The 25,246-nt window shown below is 43.9% G+C and overlaps 1 protein-coding gene across 2 annotated transcripts in view; it reads right to left on the bottom strand.

The window, feature by feature from the left end:
* DAAM1 (dishevelled associated activator of morphogenesis 1) overlaps positions 1–25,246 on the bottom strand; it is a 679,460-nt gene that overhangs the window by 493,331 nt on the left and 160,883 nt on the right. For both annotated transcript variants that reach the window (XM_086938202.1, XM_086938204.1), the window contains exon 2: positions 24,263–24,367. The gene's annotated coding sequence lies outside the window, so the exon portion shown is untranslated. The remainder of the gene's footprint in view (positions 1–24,262; positions 24,368–25,246) is intronic.

The following is a 25,246-nucleotide window of genomic DNA, read 5'->3' as shown; positions in this document are numbered from 1 at the left end:
GGGCAAGAGCAGAACAGCTGCTAACGAATTCCCCGGACATACAATGTGTATTACTATCCCTTCCAGCTAACACACAAATCGCCCTAATTAACATTTACTCAAGGCCCACGCAGAGTGGGCAGGAGTCCAGAGTCATTGACCAATTGAGAGACTTCATACTGGCTCTCTACCATGAAATTAGTTTAATAATAGGGGGCGATTTTAATTGCCAGTTTGAGCCCATTAATAATGCGAGTCTGGATGACCAAGATAATGAGAACCAGTATTGGCATATTCTGGAACCCCTGATTCAGCCTGTCAGAGCATGGACTCCGCTGGTCCTTCAAATAAATTTGTTTGCCCTCTCTTTCTCTTTGAGGGCCTAATAGGGGAGGCTTAAATCGGACAGACCCGGTTTACCAACTTTTAACAGAATAGGGCAAACTTCAAATATAGACTATGTCTTGTTCGAATCTAGAGCATGGGATAGGGTACGGGACTTCCAGATACACCAGCAGAAAGATAGCGACCATAACGCTTTAGTTGAGACAATCAAGTCAGGGAGCTGGGGACTGTATAATCCTGTAGAAGTGTCTAATTCAACACAACAACCTCTCTTGCTACAAAATAACAGGCGGAGAGTAAAATGGCCCCATATACTAGACTCTCCAAACAAATTAGCACGCATATACCGGCAGGTTGTGCCGTACCTCAGAGAAATGGCTGAGGTTGGGCCTTCAGATAACCAAGTAGGGCAGGACTCTAGGCCGCTAGAAATACACAAACAGTTGACCCCTAAACTGTTTGATGAATTCTATCCGGAAGGAATGGCCAAGGTAAAACCGGTCCCTTGTTATCCCTGGTATAATGCTACTTGTCGTAAAGCTAAAAGGGATCTGCTGGGAGCTATAAAGGCTAGGGACAAACCAAGGATAAAGCAACTCCGGCTGCAGTACACGCGGGTCACTCAATCTGAGAAGGATTGGGAAATTAACAAATGGGATGATCTAAGAATTGCCCTACAGCGCAAAGACTTGAAATCCTTTTGGACTATAGTCAGTAACGGGGATAGGGAGGGTGACCAGCGAATATAGCATCAGCAGTGTGGGAAGCCCACTTTGGAACACTGTATGCATACCAGGGTACTGTAGAGCTATCACCTTCAGCTCCAAGCCTCCTTCATGAGTATAGATGGGGGGGGAGGGTACAGGAGATTACTAGTGCTGAAGTTGAATCCGCTATTGTCAAGATACTACCTAATAAGGCACCGGGTCTTGACAAGTTCCCGGGGGACCAATCCCGGGCAGAACCGAAGATATGGGCTCCATATCTCTGTGTTCCGTTCAATGCATTTCTGAGGGGAATGGAACCGCCAGATACCTGGCGGGGTGTAAAAATAGTTCCCGTCTACAAAAAAGGCTGTCCCCTACTACCGTCCAATTACAGGCCTATAAGCCTGATAGACATTACCCATAAGTTGATGGGACAAATCATTCTAGAAAGAGTCTTGACCTGGGTTGAGGACAGTGAGATCTTGAGCCCTTTCCAGGCAGGCTTTAGGACGAGCACATCAACTATTGACCAGATATTCAGCCTTCAGGTCTTGTATTGGAAAACAGCGAGTGTAGAGGGTGGCAGCCTCTACCTCATTTTTGTTGACCTAGGTCTGCATTCGATCTGGTCCCTAGGGAAAAATTGTGGAGTGTACTTCTAGATCTTGGTATCCCTCTATATCTCTTGGATGACATAAGAAGGCTCCACTCTGAAACTTATGCCCAAGTTAGGTGTGGGAAGTATGGAGAACTGTCAGCCCGCTTTCCAGTAAAAAAGGGGGTGCGCCAGGGGTGTGTCCTGGCCCCCACCCTTTTCAGTCTATACCTTAATGGGCTTATAGACCACCTACTTTGTGCTAAGGATATTGATGCCCCGAGGATAGCTACAGGTCGGGTTCCCGCATTGATGTTCGCGGACAACACTTTGTTGTTGTCCAAGACATCAATGGGCCTCCAACGTACCCTGGATGGCTTCGCCGACTTTTGTGCACTGAGAGGCCTAAAGATAAATCTGGCCAAAACCAAATTGATGATTTTTAATCCACCCAGGCAGACCCGCCCAAATCCAGTACTGAATAGAATTCTTTTAGAGAGAGTGAAAACGTTTGAGTATCTGGGTATTATCCTTGCAGAACATCTGGAATGGGATAACCAGGTAGCAAAGGCTGCTTTAAAACTAACTCAAACGGTGGGAGGAATATCGAAGATGCACAGATCAACTGAGTTTAAGCCCGCTGCTCCCATTATTGAAATGTATAAAGTTCAGGTTAGAGCGGCTTCCATCTACGGGGCCGAGCTTTGGGGGCATCACAGGCCTACTAGCCTTTCTAGAGTAGAGCATACATTTATGAGGAACATGTTGGGACTCCCAGTTAGTACACCGCTAGTACCTCTTCGGCTGGACCTTGGGCTACTCCCCATAGAGGAGGAGGTGGCCTTAAGGCCACTTACATACTGGAAAAGACTACGGTCAGTTCCTGAATTAGCCCCCTATAAAAATGAATTCAAGGATGTCTGGGCTGAAATGAGAACTAACAAAATCCTGTGGTTATCCCACATCAAGGAACAGTGTAGTATGATTGGTCTACCGGGGTTATGGGAAACACCAGAATTATCATGCCTGGCAACATCTAGGGTTGATCTGGTTTACCATTATAGGCACCATAAACTAATGTCGCTTCATGTGAGTTCTACAGCTGATAGATTGATAACTCAGTTCCTTCAAATAAAGGTAGACTACAAAAAGTAAGACTTCCTAGACCTGATTTATCCAGCTTTGGCAAGGGAACTATACATCCAATTCAGGCTGGGCTGTCTTCCGCTTATTTTTTTTAATTTTTTTTATAGGTAACAAGGACCCCCTGAATATGTGAATATAGTAATTCCTAGGTCAGGGAAAAGCAATTTATTAAAGATAACAACCTAGGCAATTCAATGCTTAAGGCTCATGGAACAGTGACAAAGGAGAAAAAATTACTAAATAAATCCAAAAAAGGAATCAGTGACTTAAGTTTTATTAACACAATAGATAAAAACTATTAAAAAGTTGGTTCTCGAATTTTATTAGCCAACTACACAAATTAATCAAAGCATCAATACATGAAATCACAATATATTTAAAAACATCACAATTAAAATTGAAAAAATGGAAAGAGAAGAAAGAGGGTGAACAGAAAAGGATAGAAGTGGCAAAAGGGATTTTCTCGACGCGCGTTTCGGCGACCAGCGCCTTCTTCTGGAGTAGCCACAGGTTATCTAATAACAGAGAATTATTAAAAACATCATAAGTGACTAGGATTTTGCAGTTTTTCTGATTCCTTTATTGGATTTATTCAGTAATTTTTTCTCCTTTGTCACTGTTCCATGAGCCTTATGCATTGAATTGCCTAAGTTGTTATCTTTCATAAACTGTCTTCCGCTTAGGTCATTTACCAGCAAATGGGAGACAAAGAAAAATACTGAATGCCCAGCCTGTAGATACCATCTGGAAAATGAAATTCATGTCCTCTTTTTCTGTCCCACCTACCAGGCTGTACGTAAACGCTGGGTAAAACCGATTTGTAGAAATCTTGGCTTTACACAATGTTCCACGGCTTTTAGAGTGCTAAAATACGATACACACCCCCTATTGTTTTTGCTGTCTCCCGCTTTTTAAACGGGATGTGGCATAAACGTAGAAACTTTTTACCAAAATAATCGGAGATTAAACATCTCTAGGAAATTTAATCTACTTACTCGATAACTATTGTACGGTTTAATTTGATTTTAAGATCTGATACTTAGGGAATGGTTTTATCTTTGTGAAGTAGGTGTATATATATGATTGTGATTGTCTTTGCTGTTCTATGTTATTTATTTATTCTATTGCTGTGCCTGTATGTATTTTATTCTGCACTTTTATGGTCCGATGTGACCGAAATAAAGTTATTGAATGGTTATATAAATACAATTAAAATAGAATACAATGCAATTACAGGCCGCACAGAGCATGGGCCAGTGTTGGAGAGATAGGTATGTGCCTTAGGATGGAAAAAGTGCACTTAATGGACTCATCACAAGCACATTGGTGAGTACACCAACCTGCTTAGGGACTGTTTCAGCCAACCACATGGGCAAGATGTATTGTATTGTAATTATTTAGCGCTTACTACCCCTGTGTTACATCACATGTATTCGTAAAACGCTCATTTGGGGAAAGTTATGGCCTTGCAGTGTAATAAGGAGACTGCGCAGCAGAATTCGCAACTGGAGAAATTCTGCACTAGAAACACACTGCGCCTCATTAGAGGAGGCATGGTCTTCCCAGGCTGCAGCTCCACTAAGAAAACTAAAAGAAACCTCTACACGTCAACAGTAAATCAAACTTATCAAAAACTCAATAGGCAAGAACACTGTACTGATGAAAAAAAATTCTATTTGCTGGATAATGTTTGGACGTCCTCTACTTACATAAACAGAATTCATAAGAGGCCTTGTTGACACCCTGGTCAGTTAAGAAAAGTTAGAGATTCATTACTGTTTATCTGTCCGAGGAAGGGAAGGTAGAAAACACAATGGCATGCATTGATGAATTCCATCCTGCGGGATCACTTGACAAAGCAATAACAGAAATATGTAATTTATTGAATTTCTCAGAAATTGTTCTTGCAAAAGATTTAAAAGAAAGAAGATCTCCTTCCGCGCAGCAGCATATACTGTGCACCTGTGTTCTCGTAAGACATACTGCTTAGTATTTGGGTCAACCTAAAAGTAGACTCAGGTTGGTGCACTTTGCAAATCGGATCATATGATTTATTATAATGTGGTCCTGTTTTGGAATAAACATAAAAAATGTCTTTGCACTGGGAGGAGAACAATATGTTAATAAATGACGACCCTCAATAGATCTGTAGATCAGGGTTAACTGCGATGACTGCAGAAAAATATTTATTCAGACGAATAGTTCATCAGTAGAGCAGAGGCATATAATACACGGACATATGATTAAGAAACGTATGGCTGCGCACCAGGACGCAAAGATAATTAAGCAAAATCTACGTTGTCTTGCCAATCTAACCTATAGCGTGATTTATGGCTGATAACAGAAACAAGCATTAGCAAAGCCAATAGATCTGGCTTTGGCAAAATTGGTGTTTTTTTTTTTACTGCAAGCATATGCTTCAGTAATAAAAAACAAATAAAGAATATGCTGCCACAGCCTAAACTTAGTGACTAAATAAGAGCAGTAAAAAATGTAAATGATAAGAGATAGCCATTACATATATTTTTAATATAAAAAACAGATGCATCCTAGCAGGCAGATGTACTTAGAACAGGTACAGAAAATACCTTTAGTTTTAACGCACCTCAAAATGAATTTCTTTAACATAACAGTGGAGAAGTGTGGCTCACCGGTTAGAGGAGGCAGACCCGGACGCAGAGGTCAGACCCGGGACCAGGGTTCAATCCCCGACGCGGCAGGATCTTAAGCTCAAAATGTCCACAGACTCGATAATTCTCGCCTCGGTGCCTACTCGAATCATGGGTTCACACTCTGCAACTCTGGGCAATAACTTGCTTAATCTCCACTACGGCCCCCCTGCGGCGGGATGCCTGGCTTTCACCTTGGGGATGCCCAGTAGGGGTTATCTCGCAGGGAAAAGCCAGGACGGGTTCCCAAAGCAAGCGCCTTGAGACCTTACGGTGAAAGGCGCTATATAAGAACGTATGATTTATTTATTTATAAAGACTTAGTTTAAACACAAGAATGACTTTAAAAACCAAGAATTGACTAAGCTGCCCTCAGCAAGCATGGCACGTGTGGGGAGTATGAGAACATGCAGACAAGGGGTGTCTTACCTTCATTCAGCATTCTTTAACCTAAGGGAGGTGCATTGTACTGAAACATGGCTCTCCGGCTGTCAAGAGGTCAGCAACGAAAGGGGAGCAGAGGGAATGTGGGACAAGTAATGCATAAGAATCTCAATGATTAGTAGGACCCAGTATCACTCTAGTGACAAGCTAAAGAGGTGTCTGTCAGGAACTGAGACGGGACAGCAGCAGAGGGAACCGAGGAAGGGAAGGCACGCTAGGACTAAACAGGAACTAATGGAACATTTGAAGAAGTTATTGTGAGTTACTGAGGAGAGTACTGTTGAGACCGGCTGTCTGTTTATGCTAGTCCTACCAGGAAGCTCCTGAACCAGGCATGTGCTCTATTTAAAAGTTGCACTGAAAGTGATGCACAGCAGGAGAGACAATTGATCAAGAAGCGCCTTGAAGATGACAATCACCAGAACCCAGGAGATGAATTATGACACGGCCATCCATTACAGAGGAAGTTTGGATAGCATGTAGGCCACACTGGACTAAGGAGGGTATGTCAATAAGATGCTACATGTGTGGGAGCATAAAGCATAAGAAGCAGTCCAAGCCAAGGTGAACAATGACAGTGTGTACATTATGATGAGCCCTGCAATGTGGCATCCCAAAACAAGCAGTTGCCTTTGCTAATGCTCATCACGCAGGCGCATGTATGTTTCATGTTGCTATTAGCAGCCCCCGAGTCATGAAGCGTGCACTCAGACACATCAGGATGTCATGGGCATTTTTTTTTAATTACCTGTTCAAAGATGGTGACCCGTCTGGAGCTGTAAATAAAAAAATTAACAACAAATAACGTGCAAAGGCACATATACCAAAAGGATCACCTGCTAGCAAACTGAAGCTTCCTGGTGCTCCTAAAAATAAAAAAATTAAGAAAGAATGGGGCAGGCAAGGTCAGGGGCAATGAAGGAGCAATGGAAAGCAGACCAAGTAAATGATATAAGCACACACACACGTGTATATATATATATATATATATATATATATATATATATATATATATATATATATATATGTATATATATATATATACACATACATACATACATACACATATATATATATATGGTAGAGCACGAAGGATAATGTAGGATGCGGCTTTGAATGGAGAACAAGAGAACACAAGCCCTCTTATGAAGTGATCAAGGCAAATTAAGTAAGCAGTTCTCTGAACGTAAGCAGTGGAAGTATACAAGTAACCCACTCAAAATGATGTTACAAGAGCTATGCCTCGAGGAGGGACAAACGGAAGAACTGGAAGAAAAGCCATTGAATAAGAAGCAAGCAGATGAGATTGCCAGGAAAACCAATCAACCAAGGATAAGTAATGGGAGGACACAAAATCCACTCCAAGTATTGCCACTAACCATAATAGGTCTTTCTACAACAGACAGCTAAAGGTGCCTGTAGCAAAACCTAACACGTGGGACTTTAGTTAGCCCTTTATGTTGGCCCTGGAGCTTTGCACTTGAAAATCTGTCTTTCTTAGTTTAGGCAGAGGTGCTGGATTTCATCTTATTTGTCATTGTGGGGAATAGCTTACAGGCCAGTCTGACGAAGGTAACGCGTTCCCCATTTGTCAAATGAATCCTTGGCTAACAAAGTATAAAGCACCCATATAAACCATAACCCTGTTCACTGCTTTTCTTCCTGCTGTTGGAAAAGAGACTGCCAAACAAGATGCTGCTCCGGTTGAATATATTTCACCGTCTCAACTAATTCGGACCTTCTGGCTTTTTGAACATTTTTGGACAATGTATTTCCACTATTTTTTGGGGGAGGGGATTGCTATTTATGTACATATGTATATATGAATCATTTTTTGCAGTTCTATATAGCGCAAACACTTTACATGAGCACCAGTTACATTAAACAAGGACATATTCATTTTTCGTAGGCAGAGGGAGATTCAAGGATTTGTCCAGATTCACAGGATGTTGAGCAGATACTGAGCCTCGAACCTGGCTCCCCGGCTCCAAAGCCGGCAGCTCTGGACGTTAAGCCACATCTTCTCCCCAATAAGCATATTTGAATACACTTGGTTTGGCACCTAATTTAGTTTGTAGCTTATTCAATGATTGGCACAATAAAAATATGAACCCCAAAGATTTTCTCACAAATGTATTAATTCCCAGCGATGTTAAAATTCTAAAGTATGAGGGCCATTTAAACACCAGTCAAATAGAAAAAAAACCCAGCTTTAGGTGACATTACCATTTAAATTTGTGAATACTGCTAAATAATCTGAGCAGTTAGGAAACCGAAATAATTAGACTAGAGAAACCCAACAAAAAATCTAGTTCAGGACAGCAGCAATGGAATATTATGTGATTTATTGAGTTAATTAAATTAAAATTTACTTCTCTGCCTTGCGCAGACTGCACTGTGTGCCAAGAAAATGACAAAGTTTGAAAGAAAAGCCCCCAGACAGTGTCCTAGATGTGTCACAAAGATTGCATCATTTGCATGAATTGTCTGCTGCTGCTGCCAGACAGTAGAGAAGTATTGGAATAATTGTGTACAGCAATGTTTGATGTTCAAGCAGATATCTGCGTGGGCAAACATGTATGTTATGATTGGGAGTCATGGGGTGCAATGCGATCTATCCATTAACAAGGAAAGGTTCTTGTTTACAGGATTCTTGTATAACACATTTCAATCACCAACATATGAATGCATCTGAGTGTTCCAATATGGAAGGCCTGGAAGAGGCCTTTTTCCAGATAAAGATTTTGAAACTGGGATTAAAATCAGTTTCGGAAATGGGGCTTTTACTTTTTGGCATCTTGCTTTTGGGCAACACAGAGAGCCGACTCTAGCTAACTTAGAAGTAAATTGTGAATGCTGCTGTGATGCTGGTTTGTCAAGACAGTGTGTCCTTTGAAGGGGTGGGGGTTGGCAAGAACGAATGGTAATGGTCTGTGGTTGCTAGAAATCTAGTTTTCAATGTTCAAGATTTTGACCTAGAAGAATTTAAGAAGATCATTGCATCTGGGTTGGTAAGTTCAGAATACATGTTAAAAGTTTCCTTAGTTTGATTAGGTGCCTTGATGCGTTCAAACATGGGGGGGGGGGGGGGGGGGGGATTTGCATGTTTTACTCTTGCACACCCGAGGGCTTCTTTTGTTTTGCATAATATATCTGTCAGATAACCATCCAAAGGGCCGCAGAATGGTGTACAAGATCAAAGACAAAAATAGTCAATGAGCCACTGGAGGGAAAGCTGGGTTCAGAGAGAGTTGCGGTGAATTATTACTTCACCAAGAAGCAGACTTCTTTTTAAAAAGGTACCTTCAGCATTTTACTACACTTGCGCAGGGATGGGGTAGTCCTAATGGATGCAAGGATGTTGTTATATTTGTTAGGTGCCTCCACTGTGCAGGCCTGTTGCTTTGTTGTTTCAGCTTTTAACTTCTTCCATAGTCTAAACGTGTCCTGCCTGCAGATGTGCGGAGAGACATGACAGGTGGTTGGCTTATCAGTCAAAGAGGCATGAGTGGTTTGTAGATTGTGTAGCTGCTTTTAAAGATGGTGCGACTGTCCAGAGTAGTCAGTAGAATTTCATCAGAGCAGGTGTGATGTGATGTGAACATATTTCTTCAGGGCCTTGATGAGGCGTGCTATGGGGTGCAAAATTCTATGAAGGGTGGGTGTCCCCATGAGGTTTGAAAGGTGTGTAGCAAGGCCGTTGCCACCATCCATGTAAGATTACAAGGCTTTTAAATTCAGTTTTCAAGTCACTTTCTCTTAGGTATGGTTTCAGTCATTCTTTAGAGATAGCTGGTAGAGGCCATCTTGGTTTCCTTTGCAGTATGTTCCTTGGGGGGGTTTGGTATGAAGAGTAAATCAAAGTGATTTGGTATTGGGTGAACGTTGGTTTTCAAATCAGTCCATTTTAATGTCACTGAGACAGTTTTGTGCTAGTTTCTGCTCATTTTCTTGGTGAATCTTAGGAATTTTGGCTTGGAAGGGCTGAGCTTTAAGTAGGTGCTGGACACCCAGGTCTGGATGAGGTGCATAGTGTTTGAAGCATCGGATGCCTGGAGGTGCTCCTATGATCAAACTGGTGCCAGCTAGGTAGGAAGGAGGAGAACTATTGAAGGACATTGCCAGTGAATGCCATTCAAGACTTACGAGTGTTGATGAGGGTGAGATGATCAACCGTACTGAAGACCACTGAAAAGTTCAGCAAAGTCAGGAGGCAAGTATCACTTTTATTGGTTGTTAAAGGGCATTATCTATGACTTGTACTGCAGTTATCTCTATGCAGCAGTATGATCTGAAGCCAGGCTTAAAATAGTGCAACAGATGATTGGCTCTCATAGAATCTTGCTATTATGCAAGAATGCTTTTTCAATACTCCTGCTGATGAGGGGCAGGTGTGTTATGGCCCTGTAGTTGGCAAAGCCACCAGGGTCCAGAATGGGTTTCTTTAGTAGCGAGAGTATCTGATCTGTCTTGAGTGCGTCTGGGAAATACCTCGAGTAAGGAAGGGTTTGACTGAGAGTTGGGGTGGAGGATCTTCTCCAGGGAGCTTTGATGTAAGACAAGGCTAAGCCATCTTCATAAGAGGATGGTTTCAGGGGATGGAGGAAGTTGGCAAGGTCTTCAAGAGATGGGGTTTAAAGGGTAGTCATTACAGAATGTAGTGCAGAGGTGTGGGCATCAGGGGGAGAAGCAGGATTGGTGTTGTCGATGCGCTGAAAAATCTTTTGTATTTTTTCCACTGCAGAAGATAATGTCATTGCATTTGCCCGTGGTGTGTGGATTGGAGCTTCAGGGATATAGTTAATGCAATGCTTGCTTGCTTGCCTTTGGTTGATGTAATGCTTGTTACCTGAAGGGACTTGGGGATCATTATCAGTTCTGATTTTCTCTCATTTTATTTACTGTTTGTGGATGGAGCGCTGTTGTCATCAAGGTCCTCGGAAATGCCTAGGTGGGCAAGGGTTCGACTTTCACATGCATGTTTAATGTGGAGCATGGGTTATCATATGGTTTTAAGAAATAAGGTAGTTTAACAGGGTGTTGATTTCTGATGTGGAGTTGGTGGTGCGAGAGGTGAGTTTGTGCTTTAGGTTTTCCCTGATGAAGCATTTGAAGGATCTGATTGACTGTAGTGCTCTTATGGGTTGACACCAGTGTTTCAGCTGAATGCCAATCAGGGTGAAGGGAATGGTAAAGTTGTCAGTCCAGTCGTATGGATTGTTTGCATTGAATGGTTGGTAATGTCACCAAGACAAGTCTGAGGATTTGACCTTTCAGGGTGTTTGTTGAGTGAAATAGTGCAACACAATTAATTTGTCAATGAAGTTGAAGAGGGTGTGTCCTGTATTTTTATGCTGGAAATGTCTGGGAGGTTGAACTAACCAAGGAGGGTAATGGGAATGCGCCAGATGGATGAAGTGTTGAGGTCAGAAAATTTATTTTTGAAATCCTTGTTCTGTCCAGCAGGCCTGTAGATGAGGCAGAAGGTGGTGAACTGACTTGCAGAATGCGGGAAGTGGCATGTCAGGAGCTCCCTGGATTTGTGTGATGCTTCCTTGCCTAGGATGTGGGAGAAAGAAGACTTATCGGTGGCTTATTTGCAATGTCCACAAGCTAGATGTCATAGCCCATGAAAACAAGAACATCTAGGATGTGGAGGTAAACCCTATTTCTGTGTTGGAAAATGCATTAAGTTTGGATAAGTGAAGTCTGCTCCTGTTAGGATAGTGCAATCCTGCAGATCATGCATAATTGAGCATGTTTTCGAGTTATCAAACCGTACCTCTGTAAAATAGATGTGCTCACTGAGCAAATAAGAGCCCACTCATTTTAAATCCAATAAATCTCAATTTATTTGAGCCCAATGAGTTTCCACACAGTTTTGATCAATGATGCTTTATTCTGCCTTCTTACTATCCAAAACAATCAATCCCAGGACAAAGGCAACTATTGTTCAATCTCACGCTCAATGTCTTTCCGTTCCGTATAAGAACTTTCTTCATGGGTTATGTGTGAAAAGATTAACAATTTGAAACCTAAGAAGCTCATGGAATTGGGACATCAACCAGCTCTTATTTGAAAGGTCAAAACAACAGAGTAGTCTTTAAAAGATATGTTTGGTTCCATCAAACTGCACGTGATAAGTTAATCACCTCCTAATGATCACTCTGAATGCAAAACTAGATATAAATCGGGAGAGGCATACTTCGATCGAGTCCTACACCTTGTCAAACAGGGACTACTGCAACCACAAATACTCAAGCCTTCAAAAACACAATAGATGTCCTGCAAAGCCCTGCATTAGCTACCAATACAACGATGGTTTACGTCCAAACAATTTAGTCATCATGCACAGTCTATTTGAGGGAAAGAGCAATCATTATGTGAGAAACACCATGGAAGAGCCATAAAACATACTTCTGAAAAAATCCCCACTAACACCCATGCTGAGGATGGGACATCTCTGGGTGTGCAGTCTTACAGCCCCTGCATAGACAACTGAAAATGTACCTTTCCAAGAAAGCTTTCTAACCGGTTATATTTTATAGGAGTTGTATACGTGAGATTAGAATTGCTTTACTGTAAAGTCCTCTCAATCAGGTGTTTGATCATTCTGCTGCAGCTTCCCCTCTCTGGAGTTCCTAAGCTTTCAAGGTCTAACAGTGTCCCTCAGGGCTGGCATAGAAGGGTAGTGCAGGCAGATACTCCCGACCAGAATTCAAGACTGGCTGAACCAAATGTACAGCTTGTGTCCTCGTGCAGTGTGCTTAAAATAACACATACAGAGGCACCTGTGCACATTCAGTGTTTGGAATGCTGAGAAGAGACCTGTGAAGGACTTGGTGGAGTCTTTCCTTAATCATTACAGGGTTTGTTAATCATGTCTCGGAAAGGATGAATCAAGCCATCAAATTCTACATTTGTATTTTATATCACAAAAATATGAAGATAAAAGGAGTTCACAAATAATTAACATATTCCTACTTTTTCGACACAACAATTACACACTGGCCATCGAGGAAATGTTAATTTTGCGGGTGAAATTTGCAAACGTTACAAATTCCATGTTACACAATTTTCTCTAAATTTCATATTAAGTGATTTTTTTGTACTTTCCGCCTTCAGGAGACTGGAAAACATCTCCCAGAAAGTTTTGTTCTGACTGAACCAGTCTCACGTGGGTCTCTTGTGCACGTATTTTTCATGAAGTATGCCCTCACATACAGAAAGTCCTGTTAGATACCCATACACCACACAATGCGCTATAAGTATGCAAGTTTAAGCCTAAGAGTCAACCAGATATACCATAGGTCTTGAGTGTGTAAATTTATCTATATTTTCCTCCTCAAGGAACCTGAACAAACCTTCCTCCCAAGAATGTTCAGTTCGTTTGTCTACCAAAATCTGGAATGCAAAGAAAGAGGCGGAACATAAATATTGGCTAGGATTCTCTGTAGCGCTCGGTTCCGGCCGGCAGGAAGCACACAGTCGATGTAGTTTACAGTAAACAATCTCCTCACGCTCTGTTGTCTCATAGCCGCTCTTTCCTGACAGCTTTGCTGGCGCTCCGACAGCCGCGTGTCACGTGACAGGAGGAGGTGAGCTGCTTTCTACCATTCGCTCTCGCACAAACTGTCCCGCAGCGGCCTCCGTGCTTTCAGAGGCAAAGACCTCCCAGGAAATCTGCATCCTTCACTTTAAGCATAGGCGCCCTAATCCACCGGAGACCACTGTCAGAACAAAGTGAAGTGTACTGCAACTTCCTCCAATAAACACACCCAATCCATGCTAGCAACACCTATAGCGGGACCGAACCTATTGTATTTGGACATTAACCAATGTGGACTATTACTAAACTAGATATAGAGCAAGTCTCTACTAACCAAACGAAAAAGCAATACAGAAGTGTTTGATGGAAATCCCATTAAAGCACCTAGATTAAGATAGAATAGTGCTGCAATGCTAAAGTAAGGGCAAAAGAGGCTAAACATGTATTGATGAAGGCAACACCATGCTTGTAACATCAGTGGAAATCCCCATTTTGAGGAAACGAACCCAAAATCTAAACCACTATCTTGGCCCCAACACTTTAAGAACAAATCGCTACTTTTGAACACAGACTTAACTACCAATCATTTTGCTTTTAGGAGGGACCTTTAAGCTCTGCCAATTGTCAAAATAAACTTTGTCATCTAATGCCAAGTACCCCAACTGAACAAAGTGACCAGATATTCTGGGATTAAAAAAATGCTTCTCAAGGATGAAAATAATCAAGACAAAAACCTATAGATTGAAATCGAGATTTCTCTAGCCTCTTATTAACATTGCAAACCACAATGTAATATGAACAATCGATACATTGATGGGGAGTGCAATGGTCTTGACTGGAAGGGGTGACATTTCATTGGTTACTTCATGCCAGGGCTTAATTGGTTCTGGTGGTTGCTGGTAGTGGGCACCAGCGCTCAATTTTGGGGACTTCAACTCATCTCAGAGTGAAGTGTAGATACAGATCAGTGAACACGACTCATAACAACGTGCACACAATAAATCAATCGCCAGTCAAATACTTATTTTGTACACAAGTAGTATTTTAATTCTAATTCTACGCATGCAAAGGTAAAGACATTCAATAAGCAGAAACAACCCCCCTAGAAGTAGGCACCATACTAGTTGTCACGCCACCCACCCAGGCTACCAAGTTCTCATGTAACGGGTGTGTTGTTATTCCCCACGCACATGCAGCAACATCCAGGGAGTGAAAACTATTAGGCCCTGTACAAAGGGTTTTCCTTCTTGGACTAGGTCAATAGGGTTTAATCACTTACAGTTCAAGTAAGGCTGCAAAAACTAAAAGCGGTATAACCCCCGCGGCCTAGTAGGCCCAGTTCTTAGCTTACCAGCTCAAACAGTATGAACCCTGGCAGCGATGCAGTGCAGTTCTGGCCTAGAATGGCAAAGTCAGATTGCACACGTTCACATCTGCAGCTCCTGACAGGAGCTAGCTCTCTCTCCTGAGCCGTGCTCACCAGCCTCCTGACGATCGGATTTGCTTTGGCTCCATCTTGTTCTTCCTCACTCAGGGAGGGGGTAGGCACCTTGCTCCGGCAGGCCTCCTCGGATACAAAGTCTCCCTCGACTTGGTTGTAGCAGCAATTTGGATCATGGGCAACGACCCAGGTGTCCGACCTCAGTGCTTCGAGTGGCCCCCTCCTGGCATACGGGGTCACTCTAACGAACCTCACTGTCCGTTCGCGCTGGACTCAGGTTGCCTCCTTCATGGACCCTTCAGACACAGGGGTTACAGCAATTTCCTGTACAGGGGGACAGCCCGATTGATGTGACACAGTTTCATGGCACAAAGAGGCCCCTTCTGGCCCACAGGGTTGTTAACTTCTACAACACTGCACACTGGCAACAGCCCAATTGATACAGCACTGTCCTTTGTGCACAGCAGCCCCTCCTGGCATAAGGGATCCCTAAAATTTACAAAGCGGCACACGGGCCATTGCACAATGGGTCCTTGGTGCACAGCTGCCCCTCTTTGCATTTGGGGTTGCCAAATGTCACAATATGGCACACAGGCAATGGCCCAATTGATGCAGCACACCTCCTCACACCTCACTCAGGTGCCCATCTCACCTGGGCTTCCTTTTGGATCTCGCTCCCTCCAACACGTTCCTCTCCCTCAGGGGCACACTGTCATGGCGAGCAGGCAAGTACTGGAGCTCTAAACTCCAGGGCAGGTGATCTTGGTTTCCCTGGGTGATGTTCCCTCTCACAGCAGGAAGTTAGCAGGCTATGCCCCTAGTCAGGGTCACAGGCAGAAGTCTTGCAGAGCTTCTCTTCATGCAACCTGGCTGGCTGCTCTGGAGAGAACAAAGTATGGGGTCTCAGATTCCCCTACTTATAGTTCTTTTCCAGACACAAAATGTGACTTAGGGTCTGGACCTTTGTCATTTTATGTAGGGGTTCTGCTTCTTTCATATGGAAATCTCTCCCCTTTATCCTTCCTTCTGAAAGATGTCTGTCGTAGCAGGCAGGACTCCGAAACAGATTAACCCACAACAAGATTCATAGGACTGACCAGAGTTTACACCTGGATGTCAGCCACAGTGATCTGTGCATCAAAGGTTAATCCCGGGCCTCAGCCCTACCCTTTATGATTCCCTTATAAACCTCATCTCCCTCTTCCTGAAATGTGTCAAGGCCCTTTCCTTGAGATCTGTCCCAAAGACCCCTTTGAAATGCACAGCCTTGCTCCCCCTCACCCAGTGCTTATCCCACCCAGCTTACAGGAATGCAGCAATATACAATCCTGTCTGGGGAAGATTCCTCTGCTACTCATGTTTTCATGAGGCAGGCCGGGGCTTCCCAAAATGGCACCCAAGGCCCTCCTTGTAATGTATCAGTGCAGGAAGCTCTGGACTCATCATACATTCACAGCACACTCCACTGTCTAGTATTGCTGTGCCCATGTGCCACGCTCCCACCAGCATTTCCACATGCAGCACCCACACTCAAGTCGGCCCACACCGTTTAATACTCAAGCCTCTCTATACTGCGCCAGAGTATGTGACTTTAGGCACCCTCTGTCAACGCACACACATTTACCATGTGCACACTGTTACACACTGCACCCTTGGTGTAGTGTATGTCAGCACGTTTTCTCTATGCAGACACTTCTAAATCAAACTGATGTAGGGCAAGAGTGAGTCAAACACACAGCAGCAGAACCTTTAAAAAGGTGAGTGACCCAGTAGGCCTCACTCCAACGACTCAGGGTAGAAAGGACCTGGTCACTAATACTGATCATCACACGCTATGCTGCCACCACTGTGCTTATGCTGTTTAACACCTGGTGAAGGCAGTAGCCTTCCACTGCTATGAGGATAGCTCTTTGGGTGACCCTCCCGGTCCAACAAGACTGCAATCCATGTGACAGCCCTATACCATGGCACATACACTTGATCCGTGTTGCCTACGACAAAAAAGAAATCCGCATTAGGGATCCAGACAATGATACAGTTGGGCACTCGGGCAGGGGTACACATCTTTACCATGCAGGGGACTTTTCCGTCCCAACAACCCCCATCTAAAGGCTAAAACTGGTCACTGTGAATATTTTGCAGTCAGCAGGATGACTGTATCAATTTCCTAAATGGATTATTATACTAACAGAATATGTGTCAGCAGGCCTTGTGAGATCCTACTCCATTTCACACACAAGTGAGGGAAGAGAAAGGCTAGCTGACTCGAGGCTATGCCTTTTGTGATACATGACCCTCCCCCCACTGTGCAGCGAAAGTGATGCCTTTTTCCCTACATGGCAGACACAGATCATATGACTTCTATATTTTTTTCAAGACTATTAACATATTATAAATATATCCACTGTACCTATAGGAAGCCACTTTTATATGTCCATCGGGCAGTAGACTCTCCAGGGCTCTTCCTTTCCGTACGCGACTCCAGATGATGTTTGAAGTAAGGAGAGTTATGTAAATGGATACATCCATATAAAATATTTAGAGCCTCATTTGTCAGTCCCGAAGCCAAATGGACTTTCACTCTTTGCAGATGAAGCTCGGAAAGTGCAGCCATATGTGAGCAGCTGTTTTGACAACTGATGCTGGCAACCCAACAGTATTGAATAATATATATTTGACAGCGCATGAAAAGAGTTCTTCAGTGCGAAGGAGAGCTGTTGCCTATGTATCATTCGTACAAACCTCTACAATAGTTGAGTGGCAGGAAGATGTTTTGCCATCTTAATGCATGCGAGCAGGCTCTCGTGGAGAGACGGGCCTATGTTGTGCATGTTGCGGATCAGAGCATTCCCTAATCCAAGGCTAAAAGATGCTTTACCATGCATTCAAACAACAAATAGGCCAGCTCTAGCATTGAGGAAACAAATAAATTATAGATACTGTTCATTTGCAAAGGAAGTGCAGTTTCAATAAGCAGACATCCATTTATTAACTACATCTATGCAACCAAGTTGAAAAAAAAAAGGTCTGACCTGTAGATCACTTTGGCTACCTCGCCAGCCTCTTTTTTACCCCAAAAAATCTTAACGAACATTGTCATTGGGTCAGCTATCTACAGGCATAGGGTTTTTTTCACCGTGAATGCCAGAATTTTGCTCTTGTACATGTGTATACCCGATTAGAAAATAGTCCACTTTATTTGTCAAGGCCAAGCCGAGTTGGCCCTGCTAATGCTTGTTTAAACTTGCTCGTCTTTATTTCAAAATAAGAGTAGCTTAGAGCAGAATCTCTTCATCTTCATTTTACAATACCAGTTTGCTCTACGATTTAGACGTTATTTGTCTCAACAAAACACTTAAAGTGCACACATTTAATTTGACATTTATAGGCTGTTAGAATTCTTTACTAGGTAATAAAATATTTTGACGAAAAGGGGATAGATATTCTTATATTTGTAATGGCCCTAAAAAAACAAACGACCAATATTACGCCCGATCTTATATATGAACATATTTCTAAACTGAATTTGAATGATGCTTTCATGGGTCACGATCAGCACATTAAAGAGTTATCATTAATTTACAAACAAGATGAGGGTGAACTACATCAGTTAATGCATCTGACACTCGTGCAGAAAGATGGCTGGAGCCCTGACTGCAGAACGGTGAACACACCTGCGCGTCGAGCAGTAGCTAGAATCCAGCCTGGCTTAGTAAGGGGCAGTTCCTGCAAGGAAAATTGCTTTAATGCTTCCGGGTTAAACAGCAGCTTTAGTCAGTATGTTGAGTTGCACATCAAGCTCATATTCTTGCGAAAGAAAAGAGGTTACGGAGACACTCAGCAAGGTCGACAGTGTGGCAGCGAGACTCGTGACACATTGTCATCCAGGTCGATAGCGCTGAAGACTTTTTAATCGTTTTGTGGCAGTCCATAAGAATGTTTCTAGCGCCGCAGAGAACGAAACATGCAAACTTGTTTTTAGATAAATCCAGAGAAGAACTTCTCTCGATTCAATTTTAAAGAAGATTTTCGAGGGAGAACTTTCTTTCAAAGTTGCTGGGTAATAAAGGGAACCTAATATGTCCTTTCAGTACAGGATGACCAACAATGATCATACGGTATAAAATGTAATAACTAGACACGGTCTTTCACACCAACAGCTAATATCCATTCCACTTCCCATCTAAACACACAATCTCTGTGGCTCATATTTTATAGTTCAATTTGTATTTTATCAGAGGCTGGTCTATCTTGTATCAAATCTTGGACGCCTATTTAAGGGACTGGTGGTAAACCTTGGCGGATACTACTATGTCCTATAACTTACCATTGCAATAAAGCCATAAATACATTTGCATGTGCGGATGGAGCTACAGCTTCCAGCCATAACTGTTCTCTTCTATTCCAATGGATGCCCCCGGTGGAAGTGGCAGTCGTAGACCAGGCTTCCTCCACGGTGCTTCGTGCATAACAGGCACAGGGCAGGAGAGGGTAGGGTAGGTTAGGTTAGGTTAGTCTTGGCTAAGGGGAAGGGGCTGGGAATGTAGGATAGTATAAAGGGGTGTGGAAGGGCATGTCCAGCCTCTTCCTGACTCCTAAGCACCACGGGAGGGTTAGCAATAGCGAAGGAAGGAGTGAGCCCAGTGTAAATGAGGCCTCTTTCTAGAGATGTGGCTGAACCAGATAATGAGGGTGTGCGGGCCGCTCTGCACACACTGGGTGCAGGGCAGGGCTGAACTTCTCAGGTCTGGCGTGCTTGACCAGGTCTGGGTTGGGTTGGTATGCAGCGCACCTGTGGTTGCCTGCTTGTCCTCACGGGAGAGCGTTAAGAGGGCTAGGGCGGGCAGAGTGCGCATTGCGCTGCACCCATGTCCAAGAAGGCCGGGAGGCCCTGCAGGATCCCCGCTCGGTTACAGGGCATTGCTGAGAAGCCGTTGGCTCCAGGAGAGGGCAAAGGTGGCGAAAACCATTAAAATGCCAAACCTACGCGCAGCAAAGAGGAGTGCTCCTGGAAGGTTGATGACCCCCACAGGGACAAAAGGGCCCTGGACCTCTCGGTCAGCCTTGTCCCTGGGCCTAGTACATAGTAGTGGCTGGGTCAAAAGGCCCTGCCATGAAGAGACATAAGCTGGCTGAGGCTGCGGTCAACGGCCATTACAAACAAGGCTGTTGCTGGTGGTAGGGATGACCCAATGCGGGTAGACGGGGGGGGGGGGGCGATCTGGGCTTGCCCCTGCCAGCAAATGGTAAGGGGTGAACTTTGCGGTGCGCATTAAAAAACAACGCCTGTTCATTCAGTAGACCGAGGAGCGTTGGGAGCGCATGTACAGGGTCAGGGAGGCCTCGCTGCGCGCAGGTCCTGCGGAGGGGGTGCCAAGCTTCAGAGGCAGGTGTGAAAGGTCACGGGGGTCAACCGTCTGGGCGCTGGCTTTGGGTGCCAGAAGGGCAAGAACAAAGAACACGTTTTCAAGGAGCTGGTACGGCTCGAGGGCCCGGTGGTGTGTGGGACTGGTGGGGGATGGAGCAGCAAGGCAGTGGGTGAGCCTGGCAGACTGGAGATGCTAACGGAGAGCATGACAGCCCGTGGATGCTGGCCAGAAGAAGTGGGGTGGTCCGTGGCAGCCCTCCGTACGCTGAGGGCTCACGCTCCCAGAGCTCGCCTAGAGAAACAGTTCATGCCAGACAGGGATGTGCTTGCAAAGACGAGTGGTGGAAAGGGGTGCCGGACTGTGTGTGATGATGGAGAGGATGAGCTGGTTCTGGACTATGACAATGGCAGCAATAAGGAAGGTGAGCTGTGCGATGACTAGGATCTGGGGGTGGCATTTATGTGGACACGGTGTTGCCCATGGGTTGTGCTATTTTGTGTGCATTGAGACGTTTAGCACATTCTTGCAATGGGTTTTCACCAAGTCGAGTGGCCATTCGGAAGTGTCTCACTACTTGGATAATTTTTAGTTTTTTAGCAGGAAGGCCTCGGAGGATTGCTTTAAGGTGCTTCAGCATTTTGAATATCTGGCTGTGTTTTTCGGGTGCCCTTCGCCAAGAAGAAAATGGGGGGTACCTAGCAAGATCTTGACGTTTCTGGGCACTGAGTTGGACACTGTGCAATTGGTGGTGAGGCTGTCGTAGGCGAAGGTGCAGGAGAGCAAGGGTTTCCTGTCGGATGTGAACAGTAAAAGGATAAATCGAGTTGCTGGAGGAGCAGAAGCTGCTTAGGTTTTTGGATTTAGTCGGCAGAGTGGTGAGGGCAGGTCGGACTTTTTGCAGACAACGGGGTAGGGCTATGTCAGGGACGGTGTTGCCTTATCACAGAGTGTGGATTTCTTTGGCTGTCAGGACTGATCTTTGCATATGGAAAACCTTCTTGGAAGGATTCAATCAAGTGTATATGTGTTTTTTGGATGATCACACTGTTAAGTAGGTCCAGATTTTTTCGGATGCGGCAGGAGCTCAGAGTGGTGGTCTATAGTGGGATGGGAGGTGGTGTGCAGCAGAAGTCAGGCACACTGGTTGATTCAAGGACGCAACATCACTTTTCTGGAGTTCTTCCCATTGTTGGGGGCTTTGTCAGTGTGGGACGGTGAATTGGCAAACAGGATGGTGTTGTTCAATGTGGACAACATGACGGTGACGAGAGACTTGAGATTGCGGAGGTTGCTGCGCAGATTCATGCTGTTTTGTTTGCGGTAGAATTTTTTTTTTCACGCCAAAGTATGTACATGGTGCCAACAATGATATAGCAGACTCAATCTCGTTTGCAGTGGCATCACATTCGCAGCCTGGCGCCAGGAGCAAGAGAGGTCAAGACACCTTTGCCTGCAGACATTTGGGCTTGGGGCGAGTGGAAGTAGTGGGTCTGGTTGTGAGGTTGCAGGCTGAGTCCACCAGAAGGAGCTACCATCTGGCATGGAGCGAGTTTGGGAAATTTGAGGGAAAATCAACAGAGGAATTGATGCAGGATCACCATGAAACTGAAGGGAGCGTATTACATTTTGTTTTGCATTAACAAAGGTGTGTCGTCCACAACCATGGTGGGCAAGTTAGCAGGAGTTACATGCTATGGCAAATTATTCGGGGGTTTCAACCCAGCCCGGGACGAGATATTGGGCCGAGTTCTGGAAGGGTGAGGCAGTGCAGGATGTGATAACATTTGAGCTGTTGGAAGATTTGTTGGCGGTTTTGCTAGTGTGTTGTTACGATCGTTTTGGGGTGTCTGTTTTCCAGTTATGCATGAGCTGGATGTTTTTTGGCATGTTTTGTGCATCTGAGCTTTTGGGGTCTGCTTGGGAGATGGGAGTGCTGCATGAGGAGGTGCATCTGGATCATGGGCGAATGGACATTTGGCTGTGACGATTTAAGATGGATCAAACGGGTAGAGGAAAGTGGGTATGACTGAGCAAAGTTAAGGTTTGTACCGTGTGGGAATGGCATAGGTTCAAGGAGTCGAGCAGTCAGTGGCAGCCGGCTGTTTTATCATGAAAGGGGTAGTAGGGTTACTGCTTTCCATTGTTAGCATGTTGCACATGCGTTGTGCAGGTTGGGAAAGCATCTGGCCAGATTTGAGGCACTTTCATTTAGGATTGGGGAGGCAACTGCAGCTGCGTGTTTGGAGTGGTCTTGGGTCAGATCCAACAGATTGGAAAATGGAAGTCAAGGTGCTGTATGCGATATGTGCGGAAGTGCTTGGGTTTCTTTGTGGGGGATTGGGTTTTGGAGAGTGTCACCAGTGCTAATTGCCTTTTTTCTTTTTCTACTGCAGGGTGTGTGAGCGGTCCAGGGACTAAGACGGTGACATGAATTGTGGGGCATTCCTTTGTACATTGGGTGGCAAAGTATGTGGACCAGCAAGTGCATGGACAAAATCTGGGACTGCACAGCAGCAGACACCAGGTGCTATGATAGGGTAAAGGGGGGGGGGGGTATGCAATGGGTTAGCTTGTTCCTGTGGTTGACAAAGCTGGTACCGCAGAGGGGTTGCCCGGACATGCTCCTTATTCATCTGGGTGAGAATGATCTTGTTCAGTTATCAGGTTTGACGCTGCTTCAACACATGCAGGGGTACTTAGAGGCGAACAAGGCTCATTTTTAGGGCACATGCTTGGTTTGGACTGAATTTATGACGTGTAGAGATTGGAGGGGGCTTTGAAGCAGTGATCGATAAAGCTTGAAAGAAGGTCAACGGGGCCATGAGGGTATTCTGCATAGCAAAGGACATCAAAGTAATATTACATGGCCGCATTAAGGAGGGGAAGCAGTGCCTTTTCCGGGACAATGGGGTGCATCTTACACAATTGGGGAATGCATATTACACAATGGAGTTAAGGGACATGGTGAGAAAATAGTGGAACAAAAAAATCTGGTGCAGCAGAACTTATCAATAAATTGCTAACCGTGCACGTGGAGGGGGGGCAGTAAACCCCCTATGAGGTTTTTCTGGTTGTCGGGAATTTGCGGGATGGCAAGTCACTTTCAGGCATATTGACCCCTCGAGGAGGAGGAAGGGAGCACAAGAGAAAAGATGGTGAGTGGGATGCATCGATCAGGGCAAAGAGTTTAACTAGAGGATGTTTGGTTGGATAAGTGAAGGAGTGACTGGGTATATGGTAGGAGGTCAGTGAGTGGAATTGGGAAGAATGAAGCAAGGCGTGAGGGCTTTTGGAATTAAAAATTGTGTGAATGGTTTGGGGAGGAATGGGTTGTTTTTGAGAAGATTTGATGTTACTGTCAAATGTTAATAAGGTTTAATTAAAGTTTGCAACCCTGTCCTAATAAATGGCCTTTTATGTTAAAGTACTGACATGGCATGTGTTTATTACACACGCTGGTTGGACAAGCCAGTCCTTGACCTCATTTCTTGCACACTTCAGCTGCCTGGAGAAAAAGGCAACAGTCTGCTTGCCATTTTGAATGCACTGGCCAATTGACAGACAATACGGTCTCTCTGCGTAGGGGAAACTTTGTTTGGGCTATACCTCGGGTGACGTCCTATATAACAAATCAATGTTTTCCAAGTGTAGTAGCTATCCCATGCACTGCTTATGACTTCAAATATTACATCACACATGACATGGTAAATTACATCATTGATGACCTCATACAATTATTGTGACATCATCCTATAGGATTTCTGGAGTTGAAATAATTCATAATTATGTTCTACAAAGAAATGGCTTGAGGAGGAAAAGTTCTAGGACAGAGTAGGAAAGTCTGCTTTTTACATGTCATTACTGAAATGAATCTGACAAAGATATGTATGCACACTGTTAATCTTTTGCTAGACAACAAATATTTGTAATACTTTAATTACAAACAATTAGGCCTGAAAAATGTATCCATACCACAATACTACTTACAGGAAACCAATAGAAGACAAACGATGATTACCTGATAAGATGGAGAATTCAAAAGGAGCTTGACTTGAATGAAATGATCAATGAAGCGATCATGCCAGATGTCGGCCAGCACTGTGGGCCACAGTCTTCCTTCATACTAAAACAAGAAGCCAAACCATGAGGAAAAATTACTTTTGTGCATGCTAGAATCATAATTTGACAAGTAACAGTTAATAAACTATTAGTGATTCTTGGTTTCAACTCTTTAACATCACTAGTTCTTCCCACAAATAAAAAGCCTTGCAATGAAACTCATGCCATCACATTAAATTAAGAGTTCACTGTATACAATATCTAATACCATAATATAATAATTCGGGTTCTGAATCGTACTATTTGCCAATTGTAAAGAGTGCAGCTACCCATTGGGTATACCCTAGATGTATATAATTGACATTCCCGTAGATAAAAGATGTGAACCGTCAGGTTTTTTTTAAATTTCCAGCAAAAAAAAATGTTGCTATACTTGACGCACTAATGCTAAATATATCATACATATTCTGCACCAAGTAATACACAGCCTACAAACAGAAATACCACCATGCCAGGCTGAGTCTTCCACTCCAACAACTTATTAAGATTCAAATCGAAAAACTTTATTTCGGCAGTGAAACGCCGCCATAAAAACACAGTCCATACATACAAAGTATCCTTACAACCAATACAAATTTCGGTCAGTCATTGGTTAAAAAGTTAAATGCATGTTAAAGCACTGAGAATAAAAACATGTGCAAAATAACAGCAGTACGCGATTAAATTCAATTAAAAAGCCATTTGTTTTCTCCTGCTAAGTGTGCATTATAAAAAGGAATAGACGGAACAACAAAAGGTAGTTTGCAGATACAACAGAGCCTCTGCACATCTTCTGATGCCACAGGCTCTGATTAGTGGACTAAAAACATTTTTGAGTAGGTCCTATAGTAATTGCAAAAGAAGGTAAAATGAAGCAGACTTCGGGGAGAGGACTCCTCGTAGG

The sequence above is a fragment of the Lissotriton vulgaris genome, chromosome 9 (assembly GCF_964263255.1).
Source record: "Lissotriton vulgaris chromosome 9, aLisVul1.2, whole genome shotgun sequence".
In the NCBI taxonomy this organism is placed as follows: Eukaryota; Metazoa; Chordata; class Amphibia; order Caudata; family Salamandridae; genus Lissotriton; species Lissotriton vulgaris.
Note: the sequence above shows the minus strand (reverse complement) of the source record. Positions and strands in the feature narration are given on the sequence as shown.